General features: G+C 34.5%; 1 protein-coding gene across 1 annotated transcript in view; it reads left to right on the top strand.

Annotated features, from left to right (window-relative positions):
- The first annotated feature begins 732 nt into the window (after window positions 1-732).
- The window catches only part of LOC148604861 (uncharacterized), a 66,166-nt gene continuing 45,523 nt past the window's right edge, over window positions 733-21,375 (top strand). The window contains exons 1-3 of the mRNA XM_088547523.1: window positions 733-997; window positions 1,399-1,748; window positions 7,316-7,400. The gene's annotated coding sequence lies outside the window, so the exon portion shown is untranslated. The remainder of the gene's footprint in view (window positions 998-1,398; window positions 1,749-7,315; window positions 7,401-21,375) is intronic.

Here is a 21,375-nt window from a genome sequence, read left to right as displayed (position 1 = left end):
GATTGACAAGTGTGGCAGAGTCAAGTTTTGTACACATTTTTATTAATTGTCATGTTAATTATAGTTTAGTATTTCATTAATTTTATTCTTAATTAAATTTATGAAATTATGTTTTCAGCTGATTGAATCTACATGATTACAGTTAATTTATAGTATTCATGTTTTCAGCTGATAGTATTCTCCTGATAGCAGTTAGTCTTAATTTAGTAATTCTAATCTTGTAATAATTATTTTCAGAGTAGTAATTTATAACAGTACTTTTGGTTATTTATTTCTATTGGTCAGTTTTGGTGATAGGAATTGTGGGACAGTCATGTGTCATATTTTAGGCGGGAATCCTTTGTCTTTGTTTTGGTTACTTGACTTTATATGTTTTGACAGATGGAAGCCATTATTTTGTTTGTCTAACTTGAACTCATATTTTGGACTTCTTATTATGGATAGTTTCCTATTCTTTTGAAGGTTAGTCTTATTACTTCAATCCTTTATTAACATATCTATGAAACCTTATTTTAACTGGTTTGAGTTGTGAGATTGAGAGTTATGAATGACATAGTGTGAATGGCTGATTGATTGTATGAAAAGTGTGTGTAAGTGTGTGTGACTTGATATAAAACTTTTAAACTTATATATTAAACTGCATAAAGTAACTAATACAGATAAATCAATTAAATCTGGTATATAAATTATTTGATGGTTGTAAATAATTTATAAATAATGGTTAAAATGATAATTTTGACATAAAAACCATTAACTAGGATTTTATCATGTTGAATGAGTGTTTGATTATGATTTTAATACTTAAATAAGCATATAAACTCAATATGTTAATAACTGGATAAATAGACAAGGGAGATAATATTTTTGTCCATTTTGATTAGATTTTTAGTAGCTTAATATTTATATCTTCAGGTGGATACAGTGTACGTTATTATTACTGTGTACTATGTAGCAGATTATCTTGGGTTGTAAACCTAACCTTTGCAAAACCTGCAAGGTATGTTTTGTTGTACTTATGTGTGCTTTTGCTTTGCTTATGTATTGTTTATTAACATAGTGTAATGTTGCTTTAACATTTGCTTTTGCTTAACTAATATGTTATTTTATATTTTTACTACACAACATTTAAAACAAGATCGAATACAGCAAATATATTATTTACTGTGATGTGCATATGCATTCTTTAAGATGTGCATTTAACTATGTAAAACAAGTATAGATTACAATCAGAATGCATCATACTCATTTTGAACAGATCCGATATTACCGTATACATTTTTAATATAGTCATATTTGGAATATTGTACTTTTCCTGTATCATATATAATTACTAGATTTATAAGGTATTTTATAGTAATTGTTGAATAGATAGTTAGGATATCTTTATTGTTATTTCAGGGTTTTATAACCATACTTTATTTGAATGAATAAAGAACCTATTAGAACCTGAGATAGTGTTTATTGTTTTCTAAAGACCGTAAAATACAGCATTGTCACAATGGCGCCCCACGTGAATTCATCAGAAGTATTGGTTTAGTGTACTGTGTAGCGACAACTTTGTTTATATTGCGCAATCACCTGTTTAACATGTGTGTACACCTGTGATACGTCAGACTACTACTTTACTACGTCACGATGTCTAGCTAGCTATAAACATTCAACATGTGATCACGACAACCTGAATATTGACTTCCGGAAATTCGTTTTTGTCAACCAACAGAAGCAGACAGATTTGTTCATCGATTATGGTCAGTAATTGAATGTTATTTGTTTGTGTACGTTTATGTTTTGTAAATGTCATTTGTCTTGTGTGTTTACAAAGTAACTGTCATATTTATTTCATAAATATTTGTGTTTAAAATACCGAAAACGAACTTTGTCATTTTCACACAGAAACATGCAGTTTTTGGTCATAGTTTAACACCGTTGTAAATTTACTTTTAGAAACTGCATACGAATTATTTTGATAATTTATCTGACTGTGTATTATCGAACATAGTGATTATTTTTGAGACAATTTTACAGGGGTATTATGAATTTGTACTTATACATTTTCACTTGTGTGTTTGCATAGGGTCACAGCCCTACCCCCCCCCCAACACACAAACACACCTATTAGTGAAGGTCAAGGTCAACCGGAAGTATCAATATAATTTATTTATATTTGGTTTACTTTCACTTTCACTTTATTTAGTTTAACAACAAATAAAACTTAGCATATTGTGTGATTAAAAAATATTTTGTCGATTTTTCTCGTTTATCGACTTAGTCTCTGAGCGGCACATTTGTAAACATACATATTGTACAGATACACACATTCACTTTGTTTACACTTTGAAAACATTTTGATGTGCATGTAAGCTGAGATACATGAGATACACTTAGTGAGTTAGTCACATGCATATACTGATACACCTAAGCATACACTTGTGTAGATATGGAGTAAACTTAGACACATTTGCTTACACTTAGGTACATTGTACATTGACATATATACACTTGCATAGCACATATACACCTTGAGATAGTACTTTTGCATTTCATTGACATTCACACATTCATTTTTGTATTGCATTGAAGTACTCATCATTTATTTGAAATCTTATTTACAAATAATTTGGTGTTGATACATGACATTTAGATCCATCAACATAAGAGAACAGGAACTTACTAAGAACAACAACACATTAGCCATAGTTAAGAATGCCACACAGAAACCAGTTACCATCAAGCCAAACGAGAGATGCGAGATATTAGGTTTCTTCGACAAAGAATTGCCTTACAGTACCGCTACAGCAATGCTCCATCCATCTAAGCTACAACCAAAGAATACAGATTTAGAGATAGAACCTGGTCTTGTGCAGTACCAATACAAGAGGAATGGTATTATCAACGTCAGCATTTCAAACCTCTCTACAAAGACCATCGTTATACCACCTAGAAAAGTCCTCTGTGAGATACAACCAGTGACACTACAACCTCCATTACCTGATACATCAACATCATCAACATCATCATCCATATTTGACAAGATAGAGCTGACTCAGAGTGACTTGACAGATACAGAATTCAAAACCGGCGTCAACTTAATCAAGGAATACGACGACATGTTTTCAAAGAATGATGAAGATATAGGCCATACAGAAGTGAGACACAGAGTTGATCTACTTGATGACCGACCATTCAAGCAACGATACAGGCGTATACCACCAGCCATGTATGATGAGGTCAAAGAACACCTTCGTCAACTGATGTCGGCAGGCATGATTCGACCCTCACACAGTCCTTGGACATCCAACTTAGTCTTGGTCAGGAAGAAGAATGGCAAGTTGAGGATATGTGTTGACTATAGGGAACTGAACCAGAAGACAAAGAAAGACAGCTACGCCTTGCCAAGAATTGAAGACCTCCTCGACTCATTATCAGGCAGCTCCTTCTTCTCCACAGTCGACTTCAAGAGTGCCTACCACCAAGTAGAGATCCTTGAAGAGCATAAAGAGATAACCGCCTTCACAGCTGGCCCGCTCGGTTTTTATGAATATAACCGGATGCCATTTGGTATGACTAATTCACCGGCCACGTACCAGCGCATGATGGAGGAGTGCCTATCGGATTTGCACTTAAAGATCTGCTGCAATTTTATAGATGATGTTATTGTTTTTGGAAGAACGTATGAAGAGCATCTAGAAAACCTTCGCCAAGTCTTCGACAGGATCCGACAACACCACATGAAGTTGAGCCCAGACAAATGTTCCTTCTTTAAGAGAAAGGTAAAGTATGTTGGACATGTCGTTTCCAAAGACGGCGTTGAGGTAGACCCCGACAAGGCAGCCAAGGTAGTGAACTGGCCAACACCTACCAGCCCTGAAGATGTCCGTCCCTTTATTGGATTCGTTGGATACTACAGGCGTTTCATCAAGAACTTCAGCGTCATCAGCAAACACCTGACAGACTTGATGCCCTCACCAACATCCAAGAAATCCAAGAAACACAAACAGAAAGACTGGACATGGGGTAATGAACAGGAAGATGCTTTCCAAAGACTGAAGAACCTACTAGTGTCAGCTCCTATCCTAGGATATGCCAACAGTAAGCTACCCTTTGAGCTCCATACCGACGCTTCAGGCACAGCACTCGGAGCAGTTCTTTACCAGAACCAAGAAGATGGAAAGAAGGTCATCAGTTATGCCAGTAGAGTATTAACCAAGTCAGAGGCAAGATACCCAGCGCACAAACTTTAGTTCCTCGCTCTCAAGTGGGCCGTTTGTGAGAGGTTCCGTGACTACCTCTGCAGCGCACCATTTACAGTACTGACAGATAATAATCCGATGACCTACGTCCTCACTTCAGCTAAACTCGATGCCACCGGACATAGATGGTTAGCCAGCTTAGCCGCCTTCGACTTCGATATCATCTATAGACCAGGGAAGTCCAATGGAGACGCAGATGCGCTTGGTCGTTTGCCACCTGATGACATGGAAACCATCTCCAAGAAATCAGTCCAAGCCATCTGCAACTCAGCCACTTCAGCATTAGTCGAGAGTTTAGCAGTCGACCCATCATCACTACCATCTGATGAGGATGAGGATGAAGATATACCAGAAGACATCATTGACTGGAAACGAGCACAGGAAATGGATCCCTTACTGAAACAGTTTGCCAGATACGTCAGAGATGGAAGAAGACCTACAGTTGCGGAAGTTGGACCAACACCACTTATACGCCAGTTCCCCCATCTCCATCTAAAGGACGACGTTCTGTTCAGGAAAGTGAACGTAGATGGCACCGAAATAGACAAGCTTGTGTTACCACCAGCACATGTTGATAGAGTATTGAGAGCACTTCACAACGATATGGGCCATCCTGGCAAAGACAGAACAACATCACTAGTCAGAGACAGATTTTATTGGCCAGGATTGGACAAAGATGTTGAGAACTGGATATGACATTGTGGAAGATGTGTGAAGAACACCCCTCATACCAGTCAAAGAGCACCGTTGGTCAGCATACAGACTCCGTTTCCGCTGCAGCTTGTCTGTATCGACTTCCTAACCTTGGAGCAGTCTAGAGGTCACCAGAACATACTAGTGATCACCGACCATTTCACTAGATATGCCCAAGCGATACCCACCAGGAACCAAACAGCGAAGACCACAGCCAAAGTACTCTTTGATAATTTCATCCTGCATTATGGAATTCCAGAAAGGATCCACTCCGACCAAGGTACCAATTTCGAAAGTGATGTCATCAAAGAGCTTTGTGATTTGACCGGTATGAAGAAATCCAGGACAACACCCTACCATCCCATGGGGAACGGGATGTGTGAACGATTTAACCGCACCCTTATTGGATTACTGAGTACTTTAGAGGCGCACCAGAAGACTGATTGGAAACTCCACCTTGCACCATTGGTCCACGCCTACAATTGTACCAGACATGAATCCACCAAAGTCGCTCCTTACTTTCTGATGTTTGGTAGACACCCGAAACTACCAATCGACTTAGCTTTCGGCCTCAAGCGGGACATTAAGCAGCCTACTCGGAAGTACATCTCAGAGCTTCGAGACAGATTGAGCCACGCCTACAAGTTAGCTGCTGAAGCTTCCAGACAAGCTCAGGCCAAGCAGAAGGACAACTACGACATCAGGATTACAGGTGCAGATGTACAGAAGGGTGACAGGGTGTTAGTAAAGATTGTGAAACATCCAGAGGGAAAGTTGGCAGATGTATGGGAAGATGTACCGTACGTGGTCCTAGACCAACCCAACATCAACATACCAGTCTTCAGCATAGTACGAGAAGATGGTGAAGGCAGGACACGTACCCTACACAGGAACCTTCTTCTACCTATTGGATTTCTTCGAGATGAAGCACCTACTCCGAAACCTAGGAAGAAGAAACACGTACCTAAACTCAGGACACGACAGCGGACAAAAGAAGACCGGACAACTGTACCCGACTCTGATGAAGAATCAAGTGACACTTCAGATGACGACAGATCTACAGTTGGATATGTGCTAGAACGAAGGAATGACAGCAGATCTTCACTTGCTGAGGAATCAGTTCCTGAACAGACAGCACATGACGATGATCCAGATCCTATTGGGGACGCCCAGCCCGCGGAAGACCAACGGTTGGACCTGGATGACGTAACAGGAAGCGCTTCCGACTTGACGGATGTTGAAGAACAGATTGACCCACCTGTTTTAGACCAGCCCGTCTCACCGGTCCCTGTACGACGTTCGATAAGAGAGCGGAAATCACCTGCTTGGCTCTCGTCTGACCAGTACGTCATGTCAGCTGTCAGCCCACCTGATCCACCGACGAAAGCAGAATGGCTTCAGAAGGTAGAGTATATCTCCTCCCTATCAAATACTCCTTTATTTTCAGGTTTAGAGAGAGATGTAGCTCATACCATTTTGGACATTGGTAGCCACCACTAGAAAATGACGGGACGTCATTTCACTGCGGGGGGGGGGAAGTGTGTGGCAGAGTCAAGTTTTGTACATATTTTTATTAATTGTCATGTTAATTATAGTTTAGTATTTCATTAATTTTATTCTTAATTAAATTTATGAAATTATGTTTTCAGCTGATTGAATGTACATGATTACAGTTAATTTATAGTATTCATGTTTTCAGCTGAAAGTATTCTCCTGATAGCAGTTAGTCTTAATTTAGTAATTCTAATCTTGTAATAATTATTTTCAGAGTAGTAATTTATAACAGTACTTTTGGTTATTTATTTCTATTGGTCAGTTTTGGTGTTAGGAATTGTGGGACAATCATGTGTCATATTTTAGGCGGGAATCCTTTGTCTTTGTTTTGGTCACTTGACTTTATATGTTTTGACAGATGGAAGCCATTATTTTGTTTGTCTAACTTGAACTCATATTTTGGACTTCTTATTATGGATAGTTTCCTATTCTTTTCCTATATCCTATTTATGAATGACATAGTGTGAATGGCTGATTGATTGTATGAAAAGTGTGTGTAAGTGTGTGTGACTTGATATAAACTTTTAAACTTATATATTAAACTGCATAAAGTAACTAATACAGATAAATCAATTAAATCTGGTATATAAATTATTTGATGGTTGTAAATAATTTATAAATAATGGTTAAAATGATAATTTTGACATAAAAACCATTAACTAGGATTTTATCATATTGAATGAGTGTTTGATTATGATTTTAATACTTAAATAAGCATATAAACTCAATATGTAAATAACTGGATAAATAGACAAGGGAGATAATATTTTTGTCCATTTTTGATTAAATTTTTAGTAGCTTAATATTTATATCTTCAGGTGGATACAGTGTACGTTATTATTACTGTGTACTATGTAGCAGATTATCTTGGGTTGTAAACCTAACCTTTGCAAAACCTGCAAGGTATGTTTTGTTGTACCTATGTGTGCTTTTGCTTTGCTTATGTATTGTTTATTAACATAGTGTAATGTTGCTTTAACATTTGCTTTTGCTTAATTAATATGTTATTTTATATTTTTACTACACAACATTTAAAACACGATCGAATACAGCAAATATATTATTTACTGTGATGTGCAGATGCATTCTTTAAGATGTGCATTTAACTATGTAAAACAAGTATAGATTACAATCAGAATGCATGATGCTCATTTTGAACAGATCCGATATTACTGTATACATTTTTAATATATTCATATTTGGTAATTATGGGAATATTGTACTTTTCCTGTATCATATGTAATTACTAGATTTATAAGGTATTTTATAGTAATTGTTGAATAGATAGTTAGAATATCTTTATTGTTTTTTCAGGGTTTTATAACCATACTTTCTTTGAATGAATAAAGAACCTATTAGAACCTGAGATAGTGTTTATTGTTTTCTAAAGACCGTAAAATACAGCATTGTCACACAAGTCAAGGCAATTTTCATTCCAAAACTGTCCTGTGACACGTCGTTTAGAAAACGATGACATATATGTTATTTCCAGTAGTACAAAAACATGCAGGCAGCTTTTTCCGGAAAACAGACTTGTGTGTGATTGTGTACCGTTCTGTTTGTTGGAGGCAAATATCCGACTTATCATGCTAAGTTCAACCTTAGTTGTTGAAAGTTTTAATCCGGATTGCGTTCTGCTGACTTGTCAGAAGTCATATAAATGTGATAGAGGTGCAGTTTTTAATATCAATATTTATGGAAACGACTTCGAGCACTTGGATGAACACTTAACGAAAAATCTCCAGCTATGTCAAGAGAAATTCACCAAGGAGAGCATTTTGATAATGATATATTGCGTAGACACATAAAAAGAAAAGACAAATGAATTGATGACAAAATATGTATTAAAACAAAACCCTTCCCCATTGTTTCGAAATTCGTATATAGTCGGAAAAACATTAAAAGTGCATGAAGTAAATTTATCGCGAAAAAAAATGGAGAAATGTTTCTCAAATAGTTGATGTTTATTTGTCTGTTCTCGTGATTATTATTTTTCAATCACGAAAAGAAATTCAACTTGAGTGTCTATCGTTACAAGTAAGGCAAATGACTAATGGGGTCTGTTATTTTTAATTAATAAATAGTTATATGGATTTTCCTATCAATGTTCTAACAATAATTGAACCGATCTAAATTGAAATGATATTTTCAATTTAGAATCACCTTATCGTAAATATTGGGCAGCTGTCTGAAATACTGACAACTGAAGAACTTATGTTCAAGAGCAATTGAGTATAAAGGTATCAGTGACATATATGCACCCATAATTACTATCACTTATCCATTACCGATCAGTGACCGCTTCAATTTTTCATCACGTGACCGATTATCGGTTAGTACTTTTTACAGATTTGTTGGTTTCGATTTTTTTTTCTAAAACACAACATGCAATAAATTCACATATTAATTTGTTTTCTTTTCTTTTCAATTTAGGTAAGAAAACAAAATGTTGGTTTTTAGTCTTTAGGCTGTCAGTAAATCAACTATGTCATTTTATTTGATTCGTTCCAATCAAAATTCTGAAACCGATCATCCCTCGATCAATTTACATAACTACACTGTGATCAGATCGGACACAGGTCATCGGTTATCGATCCGTCTGCGACCATTTAATTATCAGTGATCGATCCGTCAAAAAATTACGCGGATCAGTTCAGGGACTGTAATACAGCATAATTAAAGAATTGAAGAAAAGGATTACATTCAATTCATCAATGGTCCAATCATCACTTTTTTCTCGCTTGTTATATTGCGTTTAACTGATACAGGAATTTGTTTCTAGCATAATGGGGATAAGAAGAGACCCATACATCTCCTGGCTTTGTCAAAAGATTGTAACCTTGAGATACATACCTTGGACTAGTCATAAAAGCTACGTATACTCTCGAGGTTATCAGTAGAAGCTGGTAGATTAAGTAAATCCTACATGTACTTACGTCAGTTACGTACAATATGAACTTTGTGCATTCTAGAGTTTTGGTGCGCTGAACGTGAAACTTCTGAAGATCATGCGAGGGCTAATGCTCATAGTTTTAATTAAAGATTTAAACTTACATTTTACGTAATATTCAGGTTTAATTCGGGTTGTGAAAAACTAGCACTTTTTAAAATTGCATATTTCAAAAGAAATTAGAAAAATCACTAAACGAAGATTTATCTCCCTTTAGAAACATATCTTACATAAAATGCAAAAAATTTTTTTTTCATGCTTCTACTCAGTTACACATTTCTTTCATTTCATTTTCATTCAATACCAAATAAGTTTGCTTACTTAGTGCTTAAATAAAATAAAAAAAGAGGATGAGGTGTACTAGTATATACAATTATAAACTTCAATTTGTATAACAAGAACGTTTGAAATGTAAATAGCATTTTAAGAAAGTAATATCCCAAGTTTTTATTTATTCCTTTTTTATAAGTCTTTTAAACCAGTGAAATTATGTCTTATCTTTTTCAAAGGAAGACAGTTAAAAAAATGTACTGTAAACATAAGTTTTCATATGTTCTTGTATCTTAATATAAAATCTCTCTTCAAGAGAGTAGAAAATCTTTCAGCCTACAACACAACAAAGTTTAGATCTGATAACTTCAAAAAAGATGGTACACCTAGATACAAATATATAGTTCTTGGTAGAGATTCCTCATACTTTGTAAGAAATAATTGCAAATCATTTTCCAAATATACAGAGGAAGATGTTTATAAAATGCTGGAATTTTTAATTTGTCCAGTGTGGTGGACGTGTTTTTTCAATGTGAACAAATTGTGCTCCTTTACTTGCTGACCTATTTCTTCACTCTTATGAGGCTGACTTTATAGCTGATTTGATCAGAAAGAAAGAATATCGTTTGGCTAGATCCTTCAATCTCAGTTTCCGCTATTTAGATGACGTATTATCTTTAAACAATCCTAATTTCGGGGATTTGATACATCGCATCTACCCAAAAGAACATGAGATAAAGGATACTGCAGATACTGTGAAGTCAGGCTCATATCTTGACCTACACTCGATGGTAAAGGAAACTATAGACCAAAATTTACGACAAACGTGATGACTTTTCATTCAGAATTGTTAACTTTCCTTTCATCTGTGGCAACATCCCTTCGGCTCCTGCGTATAGAGTGTTCATATCACAAATCATACGCTATGCCAGAGCTTGCCGAAACTACACAGACTTTTTGTTTCGCGCTAGAACTCTAACAAATAGGCTTCTGGAACAGGGTTATGTTGCTACAAGATTGAAGTCATCACTACAGAAGTTTTATGGTCGTCATCATAAACTCGTGGATCGTTATGATGTATCCATCAGCACCATGATTTATTCAACGAGTCATAGTTTGCCTTTCCTCGTTTGTCAACCCCGGACTTGACTTTTTATGAGCAACTCGGCGGGTGTTTCTAGAAAAGCAGAGGACGCTTACCCTACTGGTGTACCTGGTCCATGCTCCCAGTTTTTAGTGGAGTCCGAGTTGCTCATTTGCTTTTGTTACTTTTTATGTATGATTTTAGTTACCATATGTGAATGTCTGTTTTCCATGTCCGGTCTTTGTCTCTGGATTACATTCTTTTGATTACCGATATTACCTTTGTTCCCTTTATTACTCTTTCAATGAATATGACTGAAACACACATTGTATTTATTATGTGAAGGACTGAATATGCTGAATGCAAATAATATGTCTGGAGATTTGTTACTGTCATATATTTTTCAGCGCATACATTGTAAACACTATGCAAACTGAAAAAACTACAATGTGGGTTACAAAATAACTAAAGAACTAAGGGTAGCATATACTGCTAAAAATGATTAAGTTCAATACGTATAAATTCATACTTTATATTTGTCAAGTTACTAGTAATGCACATATTCAAAATGTACTGGTACACGAATACCGTGTAAGTTGGAAAACACAGATCATATTTTTGTTTCTGAATTCAAGGAACTTGTATGTACGCGTTTGTTTGTTTGCTTGTTGAGAAAGACTCATTATGAAAATTATTAAGTTTTTTTGTCTATGTAAAATCATATTCCTATTACATGTACTACAAACTCCACATTCATACACATTGGAGACTGGTATACTTGGAGAAAAGCTCACTTATTGATAAAAATGCAAAATGAAAACTTCAAATATGACGAAAAATGTGTGAAAATTTCAATGAATTCTTTAGTACCATAGCCTTCTGAGGAGTTGCCAATTTACCGATACATGACATGATCAATATGTACTCAAGCTTTCCATTATGGGGGAGAGAAATAATTAAACAGACATACACTGTCTGTAACACTGAATGTTGTAGATATATTTACGTTCTAAATTTCCATATTTAACGCTGATTTTTCAAGATTAATACACACATATCAATTTAAAAAAACCGTTTTATCGATTTGATTTCACTTTTTTTACAAGTCAAATCACACGAATTCACAGTTAACAATTTTGTAGTTACATAATTTACAGTATAGTATACTTCAGTTCATTCATATAAAGTACACCAAGAATACCACTCGGTTCTTCATTTTCCTTGGTTTTCATAGACAATTTCATTATCGTTTTAGTTTTGTTTTTTTGTGTTTTGTTTGTCTTTTGCCTTTTTTGTTTATCTTTCCTCATATGAATTGACATGTAAATCATATACTGTTTAACATCAGCAGAAAAATGTTTGTTTGACTACAGCAAATCCATTTTTGTTTTTGTTTTCTGTGAATTCTAATTACTCTCATTAGATTGGCTATCAAATACATTTGACTTGTTATATGTATATTAATGCGTTTTTCAAGAGAAAACTACCTTCTGAATGAATTGTCTCAGCAAGACCCTGAGCATCGTAACCTCCATTGCCAGTAAAATATCTCTCTTATTTGAGCTATGCACTTCATCGCTGCATTTGACATAGTTCTTTCAAGACATGAAATATTGAGACAAAATAAAAGTCTATGCAACCATACTAAAACATATCGCTGTTCGATTCAGTGTGTATGTATAATATAGCAAGTACAGTACTAATCCATGTTATATTGATAACATGGACACAATGCCCAGGGTTTTTAGTGCAATATGGACCATTTGTTCCATTATTTGTACACTAAACTATCACATTGATATACATGTAAACTATTAATTCACCTATGTTAAGTGAATATTTAATAAGGTACATCTTCTACTACAGTGTGTGATGTCTTACACAAGAAGGCCAATGTTTTATCTTAAATTCTTCTTTTTGTATTGATTGACAGATTATAAAAAAAACACTCAAGTCATTTGAGTTTGATCAACTACTACATGTAGATATTTGATAATATTGAAATTCAATTTTATATACATGCATGAGTAGGGTGTAGTAATGCCCAGTTTACAATATACATGTATTTGTCTTTTAAGGAGTAAGTCCAAGGCATACTGCTCTTGTTAGAATACTTGCACCATTTAATATAGGCCAACCTTTCATCTTTAGTTCAATTTTATGTTACTTGAGTATAAAGTGGCAACTCTTTAGCTGTACCTGTGTAATATGATGTTTAGTGGACCAGGTGCAACATGTTTTAAATTGTGAATGCAGGTTTCCTCGTCGTTCATTAGAGACCAATGGGTGGCCTTCGGCTGACATTTTAATCCAGGTGGAGTTGTGTCTCTTTGACATATACACCACACCTTTTCTCGTTCTACAATGTTTACATTTTTTTCTATTGTTTTTATCATTTCTGATAAAATTATCGAATCTTAGAACCCAATTGGTTTAAAATCAGCTGTTATGATACGATGCAGAGTGTAATGAAGTTTAGCTTATCATAACACCTGATTTAATTAAAACTGATAAAGAGATAAGTTTATGGTTTATGTCCTGAAAACAAATATTTTGAATAATCGTTGGCTTTTATATCATTAAACATTTTTCTCTTGAGCCAGTCTAAATGGTATGTTCCCTGAAATGATATTTTCAATTTAGAATTACCTCACCGTAAGTACCAGAAAGCTGCTTAAATACTAACTACTGAAAAAAATACGTGAAAGTGCAATTGAGGACAAAAGTATCAGTGACATATATGTCATGACCTGCATTTGTACATGCAAAAAAAAACAACCTCTCATTCATGCTCATATGAATGTGGTTTGCTCCCTGGCAAGGATATAAAATTCGTAGTCACTGCTTCTCTGCCACGCAATATAAGAGATTGAATTATGAATGGTTGGTTGTGAAATATACATGTGTCAATGAGTCTGAGTCTGTGCTAACATGCCTACCTACAGGTTGTTGCTTCGGTCAATTCTTACAATAAAGACCACCATAAGCATGTCGCCTATCAACAGGCAAGGTGAATTGGATTGGTCAAACATTCTCTTCCTGAAATGCATAAAAAATAGGATAATTAATTACAATCAATATCTCAATCAACAAAACCTAGATAGAAATGGACATTATTCAAGGGACTGTGAACATAAAAATCTAGCAATCCAGCCGACCATGGTATGACTATGTATAATATAATTTGCTATTTAAGACTTTGAAAGAGTAATAAAAGGAACCAAGATTATAGCAGTAATCAAAAAAATGTAATCGAGGGACAAAGACCAGACATAGAAAACAGACACACAAAACAAAGAAAAACTAAAGTCATACATACAAAGTAACAAAAGCAAATGAGCAACTCGGACTCCACTAAAAACTAGCAGCATGGACCAGGTACACCGGTAGGGTAAGCGTCCACTGCTTTTCTAGAAACACTCGCCGAGTTCCTCATAAAAAAGTCAAGTCCGTGACAAGCTAATCATTTCTTTTTAAACTGTAAGTCTTAATATGCTCAATACCAATAGAATCGGATACGGAATATAATTGCGATGAACATTTCGTCATTGACTTTCGTACCTCAAATGAGCACGGCACTCCTACTTATATGATTTTAGTTCACAAATTTTGAAGAAAAATAAATTGAAGTGATACAAAACTGTAAAAGAAATTAATGTTTTTCAATTTTTTCTACGTCCTGCTTTTACAGCTTATGCCTGCCTCAAATCATATTTATTTTTAGTTTAACTTATAAGAGTCAACTGGTAAAAAAATCTTTTCTTCAATCAGTGGTAGCACAAGTTCTTCCCTGTTCTGAATTTTCAATGCAGTAGATACAGAAACATTTTATAGAGAAATATAATATTGTCTTCCCAAGTAGTCTGTATGTTTATGGCTGATCTTAAAATACTATCTTTGTTGGGACCAAATTGACTCCATTGTTAAAAAGTAGAAATGGGCGTTATAGTATAATTGCAAGTGCATGGACTGGGAATGATTTACGCTTGCTCAAGAGTTTGAGAGTTTCTGCCCTGTATGTAGAAATATTTTCTACTCTCTAACACGTGATATAGATGAACATGATCCAAAAAATGAGTGGAGCTTGCCATTTTGCAGTGAATCATTTTACCTCACAACAGAAGAGTGTTGACTTGTTGACTACCAATCGGAAACAATTTATTTCGTATCTTTCAGAGATTTCAATGGTAACTCAAGTTAGATTTTTATCATTACTTTTTGCATTTTGTATTACTAGTTTGTGTAAATAACAAACACAAAGCTATTTTTTGTCGTTTCATTTTGTTTTTTTGTGTTTTTGTTCCTGCGGTTTTTTTTTTTTTTGTTTTTTTTTTTTTTTTGTGTTTTTGTTTTGTTGTTCAGAAATCAGTATTTTTCAATATTTCCTGTTTGTTTTCGTAGAATGATAGTTATTATACATTTACGAGAAATACATATAGACCGTAGTTGCTTGGTATTTGTTGAATGACTGCCTTTTTGTCAATCATACCACATTTTCTTCATATAAAAGTTTTGATAGCTGGCGAAATAGTGAGCATTTCATAAAGAATCCACATACAATGGTGAACGAAAATTTCTGGCTCTATCATTTCAAAATGGATATTCATTCAAGGTAATTTTTGAGGAAAACTAGAAAAATTTATAAACTAGAAATATAAGAATGATCTACCTTAGTAACAATTCTGGAATAGCAGTAGTGTGTTGTCAAGAATCATTTAATTTTATTTTTTCTAAAGAGGAAGTTGAAAGAAAAAAATCAATACACAATTTTGCCAGAATTCATAATTAAAATCTCCACTTGTACACATTTGATTTTGGATGGTTTTGATATCTGAGTTTTCATTTGGTGAAACAAAATGCAGTGCAATGGTAGACGAATCTGGCAAGCATTTAAGGCTTTTACGCATAGCTGAGGTTACTTTTTTAAACACCTAATCTGTTTTCAGTCGGGATTTTAACGGAGTATGGGGAATAGAAGTATACAGTGTTGAAATAAATTCATAGGTTTTAATGCTATTATATTCAGATAATAGTCTTGGACTGATTGTCTCTAAGAGATCTTTCGAATTGTCTAGGATCCACATTGAATTAATACCACTGTGGGATGACAAGTGTTGTGGTAGGACTGCAGACCCTCTTTGACAGTTGTGAGTGTAGAAGTTAAAAGTTTTGAAGGACGCTTGGTGGTACATTTTGCAGATCCAGCTACGATACGTTGTTTGTATGGATTCTTGTGGAGTTTAAGAATCCAGTACATAGACAGTAAATCACAACCATCGTCCTTGGTACAGAGACCAGAAGATGATAACACAGATTTATGGTTTCCACAATCTCTTCTTCGGAGAGTGTAGTAGCAGTAAAGGTCTTATCACATTACTTCTATTATTTTCTAGTTCTACCTCTGATAATAAACATGTAAAACGTTTTGCAGACAAAAACAATGCTGTTTTGGGCTTTGTCTGCTGGTACGACAACATAATTGTCATGTATAGTAGACAATGTGTTTGCTACATTGGGGTCTTCGAAAACTGATGTAGCATTGGCACTCATTGATTTCCTTAAAACTTAAAACCTCAAGGCCTTTAACCACTGACAGAGAATCAATGTCTTCTTGTTCTCGTTTTATCCATTTTCTTGCATAGTCCTCCACGACATCCATAAGAACTTTAAAGTTATAATTCCAATTTATGGAGCGTTGTTCACGGTACTGGGACCTTTAGAAAGGATATTAAGTAGACATTCGTTTTCGATGATGGTTAAATCTTCCATCACGACGTGACCAGATGGACCATATTTCACACAAACTGGTTTAAAAGTCTGTGGAAACCAATATCCAAAATGATGGCAACAAGTCTGTATAATGAGGTGGGGTCAGAAACAGGAGTGTCAAGACTTGTTTTGTAAAGGGATTGTAGTGGAGTTAGAGGTATAGAATAAAGTTTGGTTCTAATATGATGAAGTCCAAGAGGTGTTTGTATGAAAGGAAGGAGACCATCTATGGAGACTATGGAGACATCATGTAACTTAAGTGACGTATAGTGCGATGGCCATGACTCCTTTCCCGTCTAGGTTTTTTTTCAAATAAATTCATCACATTTATGTTATTGTTATATTGGCTTGAAAGGTTTTAAAGATGGTTTATTAAGCTCACCAAATGTCATTTGATTTGAAGCGATAGAAAGTTTATAGATATAAAAACCTCTGTGGGAAAATTAATAATGCTCTTGTGCTTGTGGTATAGCTGGGCTACTAGCCGATAATTATAATAATCAGTATGTGTACTCAATAACGCTCAAGGTTGCAGATACGCATATTAATTACCAACCATTCTTGAACTCTGTTAGTAAATTTGAAATGGTATTATTGTTAAATATATATATTTTACACATGACGCAATAGAATTAAAAACGAAATTACATAGGGCATACAAATGTACACATGGCTCAAATAACATAAATATACTAAAATGTTTTTTCTAACTATTACGCACAAGTGGCAGATCCAGGTTGATAAAAGGGGAGTCAATTTTGGTAAGGTAACATAGGCCAAAATGTTCAATTTGTATAAAGATAGAATTCGATGATTATTTATGGTTCACCTAAAGTCATAATTGTAGTTTTTCTGTAAAATGTTGACTACGAAGAATTGATTGCTTTAAATAGTATTTCATTTTCTTTTTCTAGAAAGCATTTATACATACACTTCTATATATGCGGTAAAATATACTTACAGAATAATGAACTCGTCTCCCGTGATACTATTTTACACGTAGTAGTGGAAAAAAACTTACATACAAATGTACATATACAATGTAACGAATACGTATAGTCTAATTACAATAGACATTTTTAATGTCAAATGGAATAAAAACTCTTTAAAAACTAAGACTGTAGAGGTTAAAGGGTATATGGTATTGAATTATTATCTAAAAAGGAAAAAACAATGTGTATACGTGCAATCTGAAGTCTAGCTGCATCCTGAAAGCGCATCTTGTTACTAGTTCTTTGAAGAGTGCCACTCGACTCTTTCTGCGAGTTACGACACTTCAACCGATCATCCTGCTCGACATGTCTTTTTACTTGGGAACGTCAACGATTATAATTTAAAAGATGGTATCACCTGTACATCAGAAAACGCCGATGACGCTGTGGTTTGTAAACCCTGTACAATGGTTTACGTGGGCGAGATCTATCGGAGGTTGGGTGATCGTTTTGTAGAACACAAAGAAAGCGTCACAATGGAAAGTTTTATTTAGTGGGTAAAAGTTTTCTGGAGGCAAACCACAGTGTCGACGACAATAAAGTATATGTCCGCTTGGAAACATGTTCTTTGGAACAACGAAGGTTCCCCAAATAGTGTATCATCAGCTTTCTTGGGATGTCCATCCCTATTTGGAATGAATGTCAAAACTCGCATAATCTAGTCACCAGCACGGTTTTCAATTGCTTTTCGTCAGCTACACTTACAATATCATTATTTTTCATCTAGAACTTGACGCATCTAAATGATGAAGATCAATTTTGAAGGGCACCTTGTCTCTGTGGTGTGGGTCGACAAAAAGGTTTAAATGGTCAAATTTGTTAATTAACTGAAGTTGTTCATTTTATTTTCCTATTTGTGATTTCCACTACATGTCTTGTTTAATATTTGGTCGAGAAATGCTTAAATGCAACCTTATTGCTTTTCTTTTCCAACAAAACATTATATAAATATCTTCGTATCTTTTCAATATTTAACACTCGGATACAATCTAATTAATGTTTCCAGCTGAACTGTCAAATCATTATTCTAATTTTTACAACTAAACACAATTTTCCTACAAAAGGTGATTCCAGGGGAACTTCTGAAACCGCCACTTAAATCACTGGTAAATTTGGCTATCATTATCATTCTTGTCATATGTCAAAACGGACCTGACCGCCAACTTTTGACCCCGATGAGCGATTTCAATCTCTAGGAATCGAGTATTGATTGGCGGTCAATTGTTGGTCTATTCGAGTACTACTAAATTTATATAGTGGCTGCTTGATACGGTTAAGGGGAGGCAAAAGTCATTGCTAATATACATCTTTTGCATCGCAAATTTGACAGTTCTAACATCGTTGGGAATTTTTCAGACCTTTCTATACGTTTATATCTTCCCTGTATCAATTTGATCCGATGGAGCAGTGTAGCAAATAGAGTTGTCACATTCTGAGACGTTGTATGTATATATATATATATATCTTATGCGCCCAAGATTTCTTCTGCAGTGAGAAAGGGACAAAAAATTTACATAGAAACTTTTAACTTGAGTAGTTGTATTAATTATATTCTGTTTCTAGAATAAACCTCATTTACGGTCTTTCAGATTTAGAATTCCAGCACAAAATATCGGACATTCAAAAACTAAAACCAAGTTTTATCACTTTGAATGATATATTTTACCACCATTATGACGAACCACACTGTACAAAAAATGCAAAACATACAAAGTTCTAATAATCGAATCTTTCTTCACTAGTGCTCTAGATTTTACATACAAAACTATTCAGACAAGAAATCATGATGACTTCAGTTTAAATCGATCAACTAAGTTAATGGGTTAGAAGGCATCTTGTGCTGTCTAGTATTGGTCGGAGAAACACAAAAATGATTAGACAAATACTTGTGTGGTCACCATTCGGGAATTAACACAAAGTTCCGACATTTCAATCAACAAGTTCGTTCAATGGTTTGAATTCTTGAAAGAAATATTTCACCCTACAAACAGTTCTGTCCTAAGTGGAAACTACCGTAAAGAAATAGAGGAATACTGGATACGCAGACCAGGAACGGCATAACATCCAAAGTATGGGAAGTCAGTGTAATAATAACGTAAATCGGATGAATTTATACGACAATTTTTTAAGTTTCAATTTTAAGATTAAAAAGCCACCCCCGCAACAAAAAATCAAAATAAAACAATAAAACCGAACAAAAACCAAACAATAAAACAAACAGATATGAATATGTTTTTGTGTATGCATTTTTTGTCGTAATTTCTTGAATATATTACTTTGGGATTTTTTTAATTACTTTTTCAATCATGTAAAATGTATGAAATAGCGGAGACGTGTTTCGTTTGAATCCGTGTTTCTCCATCAATCCATCTGTCCTAACTTTCACCTCGCCCAAACAGTGAATCAGTATAAAGATTTTCCCATCAATGAATTTATCAATACAATGCTTAATGTACTTTTTCAGGTGTTCACCTAAGTAGTCCAATTCGTTTTCGTAAATATTGATATGACAAATCACACCTCTTGTACAATGGTACAAGTTTCCAAATGTCAACAAAGTACAGTCAGGAGTAAAACTTTCCGACAATAAGGGTTAAACTTAACATTATCAATTGAATATTTTCTTCCAGTAAACGAAATGGTATGCAGTTACTAGTCGTTTTTCAGGGAAAGGTTGTCCGCGTGTTCTTGAACAATTTAGAATAGATTTGATGTCATCTTCTTCTAGAAGTCTGGTCACGTTATTGGTTATACATGACGAATTCATAACGTCTGATACAGTCCAGCATTCGTATTGGATTATTTCCTGAAATATGCTTATATTGAAGTAGTGTTGAATAGATGTTTCAGATATGGAGAACATGAATTCTTTCAATCTTATTTTATTTCAAGAATATTTGTCTTGTATGAAACAGAATGTTAACTCTATTCAAAGTAAAAGTATAGAAATGCACTTTATGAAAAAAAAAACGCTATCTATATCTAATGAATGGTATTTTAAAAGTTATAACACAGTGATTGAAAAAATAAATAAGTTAACATTATAATTCTAAATAAAAGCTCCATTAAAACAATGATAACTTCTACGTACTCATTCTATAGAAAGGAATAATTGTAATTCAACGCAATCTGCTTTTCGCATCATCGCTTTGTTTGTGTTGTCAAATGCAACATATTGCTCGCGTAAGAAGCGTTTTCCCGCGATCTACTCGCATAGTAAGTGTAAATGCGACCTAGAAAAATAGAACATGAACGATACATTGTGAAGTATTGTCAAAATTTGATTAATTGTTCTAAATGATGAATATTCAATGTGGATTCATACCTCTTTTGAAAAAAGAAACATCTAATATAGAAAATAAAAATGGAATACAAATTGTCCCATTACCATAAATTTGCAGCTGTCGTCTGAATTTTGTTTATATCACATGATATGTGTAAAATATTCCCACCATGCGTACGTGGAGAACTGTAATATTTCCGGTATCTGTACAGACTGATATGACAGACCAAAACTGAAATGAATGTTGCAAGAGATGACCATAAGGGATAAAAATGTAAAGCATTGCGAAGTGATATTAAGTTATTGGTCATTGTGAGAGCGAGGGGAAAGGGGTTGGAATTTAGGGGAAAATTATTCATTTATTGAAAAAAACTTTCCCCTTAATTAACAAGACAGGCTTTCAAATAGAAATATTGATTTTGCTTGCTGCTTAAATATAAATTAAGAAAATTATTGCAAAGCAAACATTTTCATCTAGGTTGACCCCCCACACCCTTTGTAATTTCCTTTATTCCTTTATTATTTTTATA

This window comes from Perna viridis, chromosome 10 (assembly GCF_037379345.1).
Source record: "Perna viridis isolate PV_CMFRI_1.1 ecotype Kerala chromosome 10, ASM3737934v1, whole genome shotgun sequence".
Lineage (NCBI taxonomy): Eukaryota > Metazoa > Mollusca > Bivalvia > Mytilida > Mytilidae > Perna > Perna viridis.
This window is presented reverse-complemented; position numbering and strand designations above follow the sequence as displayed.